The sequence below is a fragment of the Triturus cristatus genome, chromosome 3_2, assembly GCF_964204655.1.
Source record: "Triturus cristatus chromosome 3_2, aTriCri1.1, whole genome shotgun sequence".
NCBI lineage: Eukaryota > Metazoa > Chordata > Amphibia > Caudata > Salamandridae > Triturus > Triturus cristatus.
Genome location: NC_140584.1, coordinates 943,886,190 through 943,901,387, shown reverse-complemented (window position 1 = coordinate 943,901,387; position 15,198 = coordinate 943,886,190). Strand labels below are relative to the sequence as shown.

General features: G+C 46.5%; 1 protein-coding gene across 2 annotated transcripts in view; it reads right to left on the bottom strand.

Annotated features, from left to right (window-relative positions):
• Nucleotides 1-15,198, bottom strand: part of USP32 (ubiquitin specific peptidase 32) — a 1,392,279-nt gene that overhangs the window by 971,001 nt on the left and 406,080 nt on the right. The gene's annotated exons all lie outside the window — the stretch shown is intronic.

Here is a 15,198-nt window from a genome sequence, read left to right as displayed (position 1 = left end):
CAGAGCAGATGGGGACTGATAGATTCTTGGAGACATATCCATCCTACAATTCAAGACTATTCTGATTCCTCCCACATACACAACCTTTATGTTAGGCTGGACACCTTCCTGTGCTCCCCGGATATCCCATGCCCTGACCTATAATGTAGAATACCTGACAAGCACGGTGACAGATCATAACCCGATCCTCTTGCACTTATAGTGGGGGGATTTGCTGCCAAAACATACCTACTAGGCGGCTCAAACTGGCAGCATTAGAAGACCAGTTTTTTTCTTGACGATATCAGGGCACATGTCTTGAAATAATTCACTGAGAATGCAGGGAGGGCCTCGCCCAGATTGACTGAATGGGATGCTGTTAAGGTGGTAATCATGGGTAAATGCATGGCAACTTCCATAGGAGTCTGACATACCCTAGAGACAGAGTTTGAGGCAGCAGACCGGGAACTAAAGTCCCTAAAAAGACAGAGACCGGGTCACCCAGAGCTGAGCCAGGCCCTGCTGGATTCCAAAGAGGGGGTGGCCACACAGGTTGAATGGCTGCAGAGTTTTGATTCTAAAATCTTTATGAAACGGACCCATGCAGAAAGAGACAGAGCAGGATCCCTGCTGGCTTGGCTGGCTAATCTGGCCTGGCGGATCTCCCAAAAGTAGAAGTTGAGGACGTTGATGGACACCGGATATATAGACAAGAAGAGATCAACCGGAGGTTCCAGGGGTTCTATGCCACCCTGTATAAGAGTGTGATGAGACAGGGGGTGGAAACGACCCACTCTCTGCCCTGGAGGCGGAGGGTGTGAAGGCACTGGGGGCTCCTTTAGATGTGTAGGAGGTTAGAGCAGCTATTAAAGGGCTGGCCAAAGGCAAAACACCAGGGACAGACGGGATACCTGTAGAGTTTTACGCCGCTTATATAGGGTAGCTAGCCCCTAGTCTGGTGGACATGTTTGAGGCGGTAGCAGCAGAGAGCTCCCTTTGCCAAAACACAAGGGAGTCGCTGGTTGTTACTTTCCTCAAACCAGGAAAATCCCCTTTGAACTGTAAGGCCAACAGGCCAGTGTCTTTGCTTAACCTGGATTTTAAGATACTATGGGCCATATGTAGGAAGCCTAATACCGGTCGGTAACGGCCGATTTTCGGTAAATATACCGTTACTGACCGGTATTTAGGCTTTTGCTATGTAGGGGGATCATTTCAGGATTCGGTAATTTACCGAAACGGTAAAATTACCGAATCGGTAATTTTACCGATTCGGTAAATACCGAATCCTGAAATGAGATGTAGGGGGAGTGTGTCGTGGGTGTGGGGATTCGTTATTTACAACCAACTAAAAGTTGGTGGTAAATGACGAATAGGTGTAAAAATGCATTTTTGTGCACTTTGAAGTGTGCAATGTGGCAGACATACATGCCCTTAGGGCATGTATGTGCGCCACATGTGCACACATGGACGAATCAGGGGTGCAACAGGGTGTCAATGTGACACCCTGCCACCCATGATGATGCCTCCCCCATTACCGATTCGGTATTTACCGATTCGGTAATGGCAACTGGCTTCCCATTCATTCCTATGGGCCTCCAGGCCCATAGGAATGAATGGGAAGCCAGTTGCCATTACCGAATCGGTAAATACCGATTCTAAAATACCGACACTTACCGATTCGGTATTGTTTTACCTACATTACATGTACCGATTCATAAATACCGAATCGGTAAAATTCGGTATTTAAGAATCGGTAAATGTAATTTACCTACATATGGCCCTTAGTAAGATATTAGAAACAAGGCTCTTGCCATTTATGACCGCCTCATCCACCCAGATCAGGCGGGATTTATCCCAGGCCGGAATACGCCGCTCAACATATGCCGCCTTCTGTCAAGAATGGAGGCACAGGACGGGATGAGAGGGGTGGGGACTGTCTTCGCGATCAATATAGATAAGGCCTTGGATAGCCTCGAGTGGGAGTTTCTATATGCGGTCATGGAACATATGCAGCTGGGACAGAGCTTCTTGAGATGAGTCAGGTTGCTATATGGATCCCTTGGCATGAGTCCAGACTGGCTACATAATTTCAGAGAAGTATGGGGTGGAGCAGGGTACCAAACAGGAGTGCCCCCCCTCTCCCCACTGCTATTCTTCCTTGGCATGGAAAACCTGGCCAGTCTTGCCAAGATAGGCAATAGATATTGTGGCTTACAAATAGGGGGACATACTCATCCTATAGCATTATATGCTGATGACTTAATGTTGTTCCTGGAAGATGCATAGGGAGCACTAGAGGGAGCCAGGGAGATGACCCAATTCGGGGAGATGTCGGGACTTAAGGTCAACTGGCAGAAGTCTTGGCTTTTCCCGCTGACAGGGGTTAGAGACCCACCAGTTGGGCTGGGAAGCCTCTAGTGGAATCCTCGATGTCTGGAGTATCTCGGCATGAAAATACACCATTCTCAATCGGACTTATTAGAAGGAAACTAGGGGGCAGCTGAAGGATCCTTGAAGACCAGTATGGACTTCTGGAAACGTTTACCGCTGTCATTGGCTGGGAGGGTGTCGCTTTTAAAAATGCCACGCCTGTTGTACTTATTTATGGTGTTGCCTGTATGGATGCTGAGGAAATGGTTTACTGACCTGAACTCCCTTACGACAGCCTTTCACTGGGGTAACAGCCGTAAACGAGTGGCCCTGAAGACGAAGCAGCGTCCAACAGGGCTTGGGGGCTTGCAGTCCCAGACTTCGAAACTTATTACTTAGCAGGGCAACTGCAATGATTCGCCTGATGGGGGGTGGGTCGACAGAGGCAGACACGTGAGATTGGAACGTTTACAGCTAACCTCGATGTGCTTTTACGAATTCTACTGAAAGTGGGTGGGATTCCACATGACTGAGCTGGCGAGGTACAGGTGATGAAATGCTGCTTTAGAAGATGTCTCCAAAAAAGACGAAGTCAAATCCCATATTCACCAGCTTTCCCAATGACAGTGGTACATCTAGTACCACATGGAGGACACTGGGAGGGCATTAGAGACGGGATACAGCCAGAGGCAACTAGACTAAGAGGCCTTTACAGGGACGGGGAACTTCTCCAGTTTGTGAAATTCAGAGAGGGACTGGACCTTCCCCACGGCCACTTCTTATTATATAGGGGGGTGACTGCAGCTGTCCGAAGGCACTGGAGGGCGGGAACCTAAGAACCTATTCATCACAACACTTGCAGATACATTGGCACTGCAGGAGGCAGACAAAGTGGTCACATGCATCTATAGAGCGATTTGTGAGGATGCCCTGCAACCACTGGACGGTGGACTTGGGCACCCCTATTGACGACAAGGACTAGGAGAATGTTTCGGCCAGGAACACCAAGGTATTGAGGAATGCCTGATTTAGACTAATTCATTCCATTTCTTTATTCTAAACAGAGGGTTCCTCACCCCAGGACGCATTAACAAATATTTCCACAGGGAGGACACATGATGCCCACGGTGCGGGGAACTCGGAATAGAGTTGTTCCACATGCTCTGGACATGCTTGAAATTACACGATTACTGGGATGAAGTCAGGAAAACTGTTGAGGAAATAATTGAGAGGTCTGTTCCTTATGCCCCTGCCTCTGTCTGCTGGGCTTGTTCCCCCACACCTCCAAAACATGGGTTACTGGCAGGTGCCAGGACCTGGACTTTATCCTGGCTAAACGTGAAATAACGAGGCACTCGAAATTCCGAGTAGGACCTCGAAAAACAATGGGGAAGAAGGAACTAGAAAGATGCGCGGGATGAGAGGGAAGGGTCTTGCTCAGGAATGCTCGAAGGGGGATCAGCTCAATTGAGAGGGCCCGTACCTGGGAGGCACTGGTAGATACCATGAAAGACACAGAACCAGAATCAAGGGAATCCACTCCACTGATGGGATCCCTTTCTCGGAGTACAACACTGTGTGACCGAGGGGGAGGGGAGCGCAGAGGTGACCCGAGAAGTCTGAGGGTAGACAATAGCCAGCTTGGTGAGGTGGGAGGGATCACGATTAGGAGATCACGAGGGATTGGAGCGTGCGCTGTACTGCGAAATGTAGTTTCCTATTCAGTGGGCTTACAACCCACTTACAGCATAACAGTAGATGTTTTTGTTGTCACACTGATTTACAAATTTTCAATTGCATAGCTCCTGTTGCCTTCCCTTACTTTCTTGTGTTAATGCCTCCCCGGAGCATGGACCAAGTAGATGTGTTCTTTCTCCTCTTTGTTCTTCCATGGTTTTTTTGCAACGCCCAATTTTTTTTTTTGGTTAAGTGTTTCGGTATTATTCCTGGACATGCAATGTGCTTTCCTAGTTTTAATACTGGTATAGGGCTTCTTATTTATGTTGCTTTCCCCCTCTCTGCTATCTTTATCAACTCTTTAGTTGCTTATAACCCCAACTGTATGCCACCTATTCTACGCCACTCCACTCTTCGACGCCCCTACATGCCACTCTACGCCACTCCAATCTACTCTATTCTATTCTAAGCCTCTCAGGTCTACTCTACACCACTCAACCCTACATCACTCTTCTCTCCTATCCTCTATGCGACACCACACTGCTTACTTTGGTATGCTGAGCAGCAGCCACACTGCTGTACAACATGGCTAAAAGACACTAGCAAAGCTGACCACTCTCACATAGATAGGACCTATTGGCTTGACCAATTTGTGCCTTTATTATAGGCCAAAGGTACCTCAAATGTTTGAGCACCTTTGGAATTAAATAAGAAATTTTTGTGATTTCCCAAGTAGAGCATGTAATTAAGCACTAAAACTAAGCCTCAACAGCTTTTAAATAATAAAACCATTTTATTATCATCTAATTTTTCTCTGTGCTGCAGGCAGCCAAGTCTTGGCGGGGCCATGAGGAGTACAGGGGGAGGATTAGTGCACACTGTAAAGTGCACATGAAGGTTTGGCCGGCTGTCTAAGGCCATCCAAACCGTTATGCGCACTTTGATCTCTTTTCAACTGAGCTATATTGTACAGCAGGGTGCACTAGAGACACAGGCTCCTAGGACCTGAGTGAGCTTTAAACAAGTCCGCTCAGGCCAATCAAGGCACTGTTCTCATGAAAGCAGCTTTTTGATTGGCATCTAGAAGACTGCGCAGTGTGCAGTGACCCGGACCAGAAGAATCCAGAGACACCAGCCGGCAGCGCAGCAGCCGGTAAGTGTAGTTTTTTTAAATGTATTATATGCCTCCTATCCCACACACCTACCCCACCTCCCCCTGCCCCACCACTTGTTAAGAAAGGGAGGCGCTACTGAGCCTGAGGTTAACTGTAACTCCAAAAATAGGAGTCCTTCAGCGCAAAGTGGGGCAGTTAAAACATTTTTATTATGTTATTATCCCTGGCCAAGATGCACAGAGTGTTGTGCAATAAGAATATTCTGTTATTCATCCTTTTGCCAGGACATCATCATGGTTGTCCATTTTTGATAAGTTGGACGTTGATCAGCTGAGTTCAGAATCCAGAAGGGTGTTTCATTCGTTGTTAAGATGTTAAGAAGGAAATGCAAAGAGCCTACTCCTGCAAAAGGGAACTTAATTTCATACACCCTTTCAGTGTATTAAAACAGAACTAAATGTTTCCATTCTCTACATTACCTTTGAGGAAACTAAAGCCTACAATGTTGGAACAGGTGTTCCCATGGAAACAAAATAAGGACTTCGAGAATGAAGTAGGCAAGCGCTTTCACGAAAATTAATTTGCATATTTAGCGCCAAGGCAACTATGTGATCTCAGCATCAAGTTGCAGAACTAGACTTCGATAGCGAGCTAGAAAAAGGATTTTATTTGCATAAAAAAAAACATTACCAGGGCAATCACTCCTTAAAACGGAAGAAATCCTTCGTTTTCTTTTTGTACAAGGACAGCTCCTAGGGGGAACAATCCTATTACAGCATATTTTTAGGTCTCGCAGAGTCAGCGCGCATGCGCTGCTCGGAGAGACATTTAGTATGTGAGTTTTGAAAGTGCTGCTGGCTGGCGACAAGCTGGCGTTCCCGCGAGCGTGCACGCGCGCAGCCGGCAGCTTTGCACTATGTACAGCCGCGATCTCTCACTTTCGCGCGCGCAGCGTACTTTCACTTTTCACACACGCACCACTCTTGTTTCTTGTTTTCTTTCATGTGATATTACCCTCAACTGTCTTTCTTTTACTCATGAATTTGTTTATTTGCCTTCTTTTCCTTTGCTCCCTTTCTCTTCTCTTCCTCTCTTTCATTATTTTTTACGTCTGAGTTATACCTTCCCTTCTCACTTCATTTCCCCTTTGAGCTCCCCATCCCACATGTATTACTTACTCGCCTGCCTTTCCTCTCCACCAGACCCTCTCTCATTTTATGTTCCCTCTGTTTTATCTTTTCTGTTTCCTTCCAATAGCCCGATTACTCCGTCCACCCTCCTTCCTTTCTACTGTACCTCAAATCCACTCTTCCTTTCCCTCTTCCATGTCCCCTTTGTTACTTGTTTCATCTCTACATTCATCTCATGGAGCTCTTTATCGATAATGACCGTTTTAAACCTTCCCTTGCTCTGTCTCCGTCCTTCTTTGGTTCAGACCCTCTTCCATCCCACATTTCTTAATTTCTTCTGTCTTTTTTTCAATGTGAGTTATCGCTTGCATTCCGTCACCCCTTTTGATCTAATTAATTTTAGATCTATTTCACTTCACCTAGGTTATATCTTATTATAACTTATTATATAACTTATATCTTATTATTAATTATAAAGCTGCGCGTGCCCCATCTCCCTCTGATTTTTAACGCTCCTCAATTTTTTGGTCCTAGAATGATTCAGGTCCTTCCTCCACAACCGCTCTCAGAGATTCCTCATCAACGGCAACCTATCCGCTCCCACCCCGGTCACGGTCGGAGACCCCCAAGGTTCAACCCTGTCCCCCACCCTCTTTAATCTTTACTTAGAGCCACGCACCGGAGTTCTCCGCACCTCCAACATCTCCTACCATATGTATGCGGATGATACCCAAATATACATCAATATCTCTTCGCTCGAGGAGATCCTCTCCCTGAATGAGACCCTGAAACTGACTGTCCAATGGCTAGCCAATAACCAACTCAAACTTAATGCAAAGAAAACTGAATTTCTCCTAATTTCCCCTTCAAAAGCCAATCCGGAGATTCAGATGTGGATCAAGGCCATCACAGCCCTGAACTGCCCACCGACCATTGTGGACTCTGCCAAATCCCCGAGCATAATCCTCGACTGTAACCTGAACATGCAAGATCACATTAACTCGATGGCTAAAGCAGCCAGATTCCACCTGAGCTACCTTTGGAAGCTGAAACCTTTCATCGATGCTCCGGACTTAAAATGGCAGTTCAAGCACTAGTCATCTCTAGACTGGAATATGGTTGTTCCACCCTTACAGGATTACCCAAGATCTCCTTAGCACCTCTAAAAGCCTGCCTCAACGCCGCCGCCAGACTACTCACAGGCACCAGGAAATTCGACCACATCTCCCCACACATGAAAGCGCTGATCTGGCTACCTCTAGAGGCCAGAATTCAGCTGAAACTGGCATGCATTACACACAAGGCTCTATACACAAACTCCCCTGCTTATCTGGCACAGAAACTAGTGGTATCTGGAGGAAGCAGGAACTCCCGGTCCGCTAGAAACCTCTTACTCCAACCTGCCTTCTTCCAGAAAAAAAGAACCTACAATAGGGCGTTCACCGGAGCAACAAGAATTTGGAACTCTCTAACACCCGCCATCAGAAGATTCCCTTCTCTAGCACGTTTCAAAAAGGAGGCCAAAACCTTCCTCATGGATAAATTCCTCATCTAAGGCCTGCCCTCAACCACCACACTGTGCCTGGCGAATCGAAGACTATCGCTTTTTCCCAGATCACCAATTCTCCACGCCGAGAATACATGGGACCTTTGTTGTTACGGACTCTAACGGTGATTGTAACCATACACCTGTATCCCCTTCTTCCCTATGTTCTCAGCACCCCGGACCCTCGCCATCCTTTTTGTTGATTTTGTATATTTCTGCACTTTAAACCTTTTGTTTGTTCAACACTGTATACCGTGTAAAGCGCTCCGATACCCTCAAGGGTCAAGTTCACGCTCTATAAAACACAAAATAAATAAATAAAAAGAAACAAATTTTGTAGGCAGAAATTTAGTCTTTAATACCACATAAATCATTTACAACAGAGACAAGACACTTGTTGCAGATTGGAATCAATATTTGGAACAAAGCCTCATACTGATCTTGACTGGACAGACCTAGTTGTGGTTGTAGACAAAGGTTTGGTGATGTATCTGACAAGTGCTGAGACTCACAATACTCAAAATACAATATGTCCTCAGACAACCTTGTTTCACGCTGCCTTCTTTCAAACTTTCTTTCAAAATACAACAGCAAATTGAATCTAACCTGCATATTCCCAAGCACAAGTCAGGCTGCATAAAGTAAATCAATTACCTCTTTAAAAAACAATGTCAATTGCTGGTCTTTAAAATGCAAGAAGCGTAAAAATAAACAAACACTTTTGTAAGATAACACACTGCATTTATTGTAGACTCGTTAATTCTTTAGGATTCATATCTTCAGGAAAGACTGCCGGTAGACAATTTAATTTGGCAGACAGTTACTAATTTCCTAAGTGGTCAGCTGTATCTCACATCAAAGAACATATTTAACTTACGGGCCTCCTTAAAAACTAATGTGTCCCATTGAACTTTGCTCTTAGGCGATTTCCACATACAAGTCTACATCACTCCACAACGAGGCTTGTCCCTATTGTGTCCTCTGCTGCTGCGATTGTCCCCCCGATAATTGTGTGCTTGAATTGCTGCTGCGGGTGGTTCTGTGCTGCTACCCAGACCCTGACACAAGAGCGGGGCTCCCTTTGCCCTAGCCTTGCCCAGGACCATGCTGCTGCTCAAACGTCGCCATAGTCTAGAGATATACAAGTACAAGTGGGAGTACTTGTACTCTACATAGACGATACGGGCCTTAGCAGGACTTGGAAAGACGCCGCATTGAGTGCTAATTGTGCCCCAGAGGGGTTTCCAGTGTGCATTTTAATTTGCATTACATATTGGCTGTGGGCGCAGGACCAGCGAATTGCAGGGTATTCCCCGGGAGCATAGCTGACAACGAGTACCTTTGGCTGCGCCACACGCCCAGTAGTGGTTTTTATACTGCAGGGACGCCCGCTACACTATCTATTAACGAGGGCCACGCAGAGGTCTCCCAAAGGGCACAAATGAACGGTTGGGGACAATCTACCACCGCCAACATGGGAAAGGTGGACAAAACGCAGCCCAAGCTTCATTTTGAGCAGCGGAAATCCAGGCTACGAGAGAATGCCACGGAAGAGTGCTCTGGCGTGCACGTGGAACTGCCAGAGCAGGCAGAGGGGGACATCCGCACCATACTGGTTGCGGTGCGGAAAAGTCTGTCCACTATTGACACTAAATTAGACTCACTGTCCTATTGTATGGACAGAATGACTGGACGAATGGATCAACAAGTGGAAAGGCTGAACATGACGGAGCGCAGTGTAACAGAAGTGGAGGAAGCCCAGACGGAATTGGACTCTGACCATAAACTGATGTGGAAGGCGCTGCGAACCCCCCAAGATAAGGCAGAGGAACTCGAAGCTCAGTCCCGAAGAAGCAATATTCGCATCACAGGACTCGCTGGGCCCGAAGCCGCCCCCCGGCCTATCATTCCTAAGCTGCTAAATTACCGAGACAGGGATGCCGCACTGAGAGCAGCTCGGGAGAAGTAGTCGCTGCAGTATGAGGGATCTGCGATATCGCTCTACAAGGACTTCACGGTATGCGTGCAAGAAGCACACAGGCAGTGTGCACCACTAATGAGCCAATTGCGAGAGCAAAACTTGGACTACGCCATGTTGTACCCTGCAAGACTACGCGTGAACAGACAGGGCAGATCACTGATTTTTACGGACCCAAAAATGCTGCAGAAAGCCTTGAAGGAATGGTCGAAGGACAAGCAGCGCAGTACTGATCAGACCAATTCAGAGGGATCGTCCGGAGGCAGCCTGGATGACCAGGACTAACTACCAAGACATGCATCTTGGAAGATGAGATTGATTTATGGGGAGCGCTGAAGGCATAATGTGAAATATTTGTTTTTTAGCTGCTGTGGAGGTGGAGGGGTCGGAGCAGAATTTTAGTGACGTTACTACCAAGCAGCCTGCTTTATAGGAAGGGTCAGGTTGTGTAGGAGAACTCTAGATTGATAATTGCACAATGAGCAAGATTTGCAGGGCACGGAGGTCGCCGATACATGAGAAGCCCAATGCGCAGGATGTACATGATGGCAGATGGTACCAAGTAAATTGTTTACTAAGGTTTAATTCACAGAGAGCGCAGGGAACATCCGCCCACGAGTGAGAACCATCACCTTCAGTACTGCCTAATTTGTTGATTGGTTAACATTGTCAGATGTGATTCTTGTTATGCTATCAGGAGTTTGCACGGGGGATTTCGCCATTGCAAAGTTGGGGTATGCTTGGCGTGGGGGGGGGGGGGGGGGGGGGGGGAGGGTGGGGGGGAGGGGGCGGGGCGCACAGAGTCCAGATCCTTACTGTAATTGGAATGGTGTATTCAAAGGCCTGGTTCGATACAGTTTTAGCTCCAATATCATAGCACACAATGGTATGAAAGCATATACACAGTTTTTTTAGGATTATGTATACTAGTACGCATGGCGCAGACACGCACCAGTAGGATTAATATTTTAACATGGAACGTGCGCGTCCTCAATGATTACCGCAAACTTAGAAGAGTCATGGCCTACCTGACGAGGCACAGCATAGACATAGTATTACTGCAGGAATCACACTTGCACCTAAACAGTATTATGCTCCGTAGCAGAGGGCTGCAGTGTAACACTCATGTGACGGGGTTCACGTCACATGCCCGCGGGGTGATCACGTGGGTTAATCCTAAATCTGAATTAAAATTGGGGCCACACGATACTGACCCGGAGGGCAGATTTGCTATTTCGAGATGCAGTGGGAAGGGTATAGAAATTAAATTATACTAGCCAATGTTTACGGCCCAAACTTTGACAACCCTAAATTTTATGCACTATTGCTTGAAAAGATGTGTGGACCCTCAGCAGGATAGGTCGGGAGAGCCGGAACGGCGCACCACTGCTGCGGCGCGTACAATCATAGACGCAATGACTCACTTGGACCTCTGTGATGTTTGGCGACAGCTCTCCTCTGGGAGGTGTGTATACACACACTATTCTGCATATCATGACCTACACACTAGGATTGAATACTGGTTGCCATCAGAAACTATATATGACCAAATCCGTGACTGTGTTGTGCTCCTTCACTCTCTCTCAGACCACTCACCGGTTCTGCTGGTCATGGACAGTCCACAGAAACGTATTCCCCCATTTACATGGCGCTTCCCTCTGAACTCACTCCTTGAACCAGTATTTAAATCTGAAATGGCGGAAGCTATAGAAACCTTCTCAGCGTGTAATGTAGGGTCAGTTGACACTTTTGTGGTAGTATGGGAAACATTTACGGTCCATATTCGCGGGATAGCCATGACCAAACACTCAGAAGTCCTCCACGCGCTCCGAAAAAGACTTTCGGACTTAGAGAGCTCCCTTAAGGTCTTGGAACATAGGCTCTTAGCAGCCCCAGAAGACCGTGTTAAAGAGGAGTTCCAGACCTTGCTGGAGGAATTTCACAAGGCAGACTCGGAACTTAAACATTAAGGCAAATATGCGACGGCCCGCATGTATGGTGAGGGCGAATGCCCAGGCTCGGTTCTAGCCTCGCTACTCAGGAAACGTAGAGAGCAACGAGTGTTGCTGAGATTAGCAGTGCAGACGGGGAACCACTAACTGACATGACGGCGATAGCTGACCGGTTCAAGCAATATTACTCCACTCTATACAGCTCCCACAACTTAGGTAACGAAGCTTACATTCTAGACTATTTGACACACATTAAACTACCCTGGCTAACAAACGAACACCGGGAGTACCTCATGCGTCCTCTTGAGGTAGAGGAGATATCCATGGCATTGGGCGGGATGAAATCCGGCAGTGCGCCAAGCGTCAATGGCCTAACGATCACATTTCATAAAGAATTTAAAGACTTATCCCGCACTTAGCTATGCTGTTTGAAGAGATGTGTGGCAGAGGTGTTATGCCGCCTTCGATTAGGGAGGCAGTAATAGTTGCTATTCTCAAACCAGATAAGCCACCAACAGACTGCTCATCGTATCGTCCACTGTCGCTCCTGAATGTTGACACGAAGATTTATGCCAAGAGTCTGGTGACCCGATTGGCCCCCTTGGTCCCTCTTTTAGTAGCCGCAGAACAAGCAGGATTTGTCCCAAGGCGAAATTTGACTTACAACTTATGAACTGTGTTGTGGGTGATTCAACACACAAGGCAAGACGTTCAAGGCAGTGGCTGTGTTCCTAGATATGGAAAAAGCATTTGATTCTGTAGAATGGACGTTCATGAAGCTAGTCCTGACGAGATTAGGGCTGGGAGGTATCTTCCTCCAGCTGGTTAGCGTACTTTATAATTCCCCCACAGCTAGAATTAAAATTGGCAACCTAGTTACTACCCCGATACATATCACCAGGGGCACGAGACAAGGCTGTCCTCTGTCCCCGATGCTCTATGCGCTGGTGGCGGAACCGTTGGCCTGCGCACTCCGAGAATACCACAGCCGCATACGCTTCCCGGGATATAAATTGATCATCTCAACTTATGCTGACGATACATTGCTCTATGTTAGGGACCCAGAACACAATTTGTCACCAACACTACGTGAGGTGGTGGAGTTTGGGATGATGTCCGGCCTAAAAGTTAACTGGAAAGTCAATAATCTTTCCCCTCACCCCCGCTACTAAGCCCTTCAGTCCGGACTACCCGTTAAATTGGATGTCGGAGCTGGTGCGATACTTGGGTATTAGGATACATACGGATTCGGAAGTGGTGTTCAGGGAAAATTACGGCGTTGCAATTAGCAGGCTGGAGGCTGATGTCGAAAGATGGATCCGTCGCCCACTGTCTCTAGCAGGCAGAGTTTCAATCATGAAGATGGTAATACTTCCCAGATTTTTGTTTTAATTTGCCAACATTCCTATGGTCCTCCCTAGCTCCTCCTTTCGCACACTTACCTCCATACTAATCAAATTAGCGTGGGCATGGAAACACGCAAGGGTCAGATGGGATATACTCGCGCTACCTTACCGGATGGGGGGGGCTGGATGTCCCGGACCTTGATTTGTATTACAGGGTGGCACAATGCGTGCAGGCCCAATATTGGATGCATGGCCTCCCTGGTACTCCTCATATCCAGACAGAGAAAGAAGTGGTGACACCTCTCCCTCTTCCTGCACTATTGTTTAACCCACCTGACCGTAGAACAGGAATTTTGGACTCTGTCAATGCGACTGTACATGCCTGGCATCATCTCTTGAAATTACAAGCTGGAGCTATCTTATATCCCCCGCTGACTCTGCTAGACTGGTGCCTATGGCTGCCCCCGTATAGAGATAAGGGGGTAATTCGAGCACTAAGTTCTATTAACATATGAACGTTAAGGGATATGTTCACAGAGGGCACCGCTAGAAAATGGGACGAGACAGATAACACTGATCACAAGGACACACAGCTCACTAGATTCCAGTTTCATAGATCGAGACACACGCTGACGGAACTTTTAGGCAGTGATCTAGCAGAGCCACCTGAGCTGACACCATTGACCTTCATGATCAAAACTGACTCCCCAACTCGGATAGTATCTACGATTTATAAATTGACACAGAGCTATCGTGAACACCACTACACAAAGGCTTGCCTGGCATGGCAGGTAGATCTGGGTAGAGATCTAGATGACACAACATGGAGATATTGCTGCGAGAACACGAAACACATCTCACTAAATGGTAGACACAGACTGATCCATTAAAAATTTTTAAATAGGGTCTATTATACTCCGGAGCGACTGTATAGATGCGGGCTGCGAGACTCAGCAGACTGTGATCGGTGTTGTGATAACCTGGCCGACTTTTTCCATCTAGCCTGATTATGCCCCGGAATTGCTAATTTCTGGGTCATGATTTTTAAAACTCTAGGAGACAATGTTGATCCCATACTTGCTTTGCTGGGGTACTCCAAGCAATTACCAAAAGCAGTCAGAAAACTTATTGATATGGGCCTGCTCCTAGCTAGGCGCAGAGTAGCGATTTGCTGGTTGCGTGGACCGCCGCCCACTATTACATGCTGGTCAAGGGACATGATGTACTGAAGCACGCAGACTGAAAATTATAGCAAGCTCCTACCCCCGCGCAGCCGACCTAAAAACTTCTGGAAAAAGTACACGACGTACTGGACTACCAAAGATAATGAGATCAAGAGTGCAGATAACACAGCACAAGAGGAGGAGGGACAAGGAGGGAAAGAGTAATTGAGAGGATGGATGGTCATTCAGGCAGTGGAATTGAGCTCAGATATGTAAAAGACTAGTCTGCTTGCGAGTGGATGGGGGAGAAAAACATAAGTTTGTGTGTATTGAGCCTCGTACTATTCAGAAATGTTTAGACATGCGTAAAATAACGATGTAAATAGTAAAACGTTGGCATGACAGGCAGACGCTACTGGATATAAGCCTACTTCACTGACTGTAATATTGTACACTATGTCTTTTACTTTTTCCAGATTCTCACCCCTGTACAGAATGGCTCTGGGTCTCTTTGTTATGGAGAAACTGTTAGTAAAGTTTCCCCCCAAAAAACTATAGTTCGATCCCATGTGATGAACCCAAGATGGATTTGGCAAATTAGGCCTCTAAAAGGACTATAATAAATATACTCTAAACCAGATCTCAAACTCTTGGGTACATAATGCTTTGGTGATTTGATTTTGGAAAGGATTTTATCTTTAAAACAGTGATTTATTTATTTGGTGATGAAACTTTAAGTTAACACTGGTCAGCAAGACATTCACTATCAATTTCCACAACATCCACTCCACAGTTTAACAGAATTTAATAGAAAAGGCACAGTAAAATATTTTGTCTTCAAACTAAAATGCAAAACAATAAACTGCAAAATGTCATTTATCAGTCTTTATCCTGAAATTAAAAACAAAATGTACTTCTGAAAAATTGCAGACAATGCAT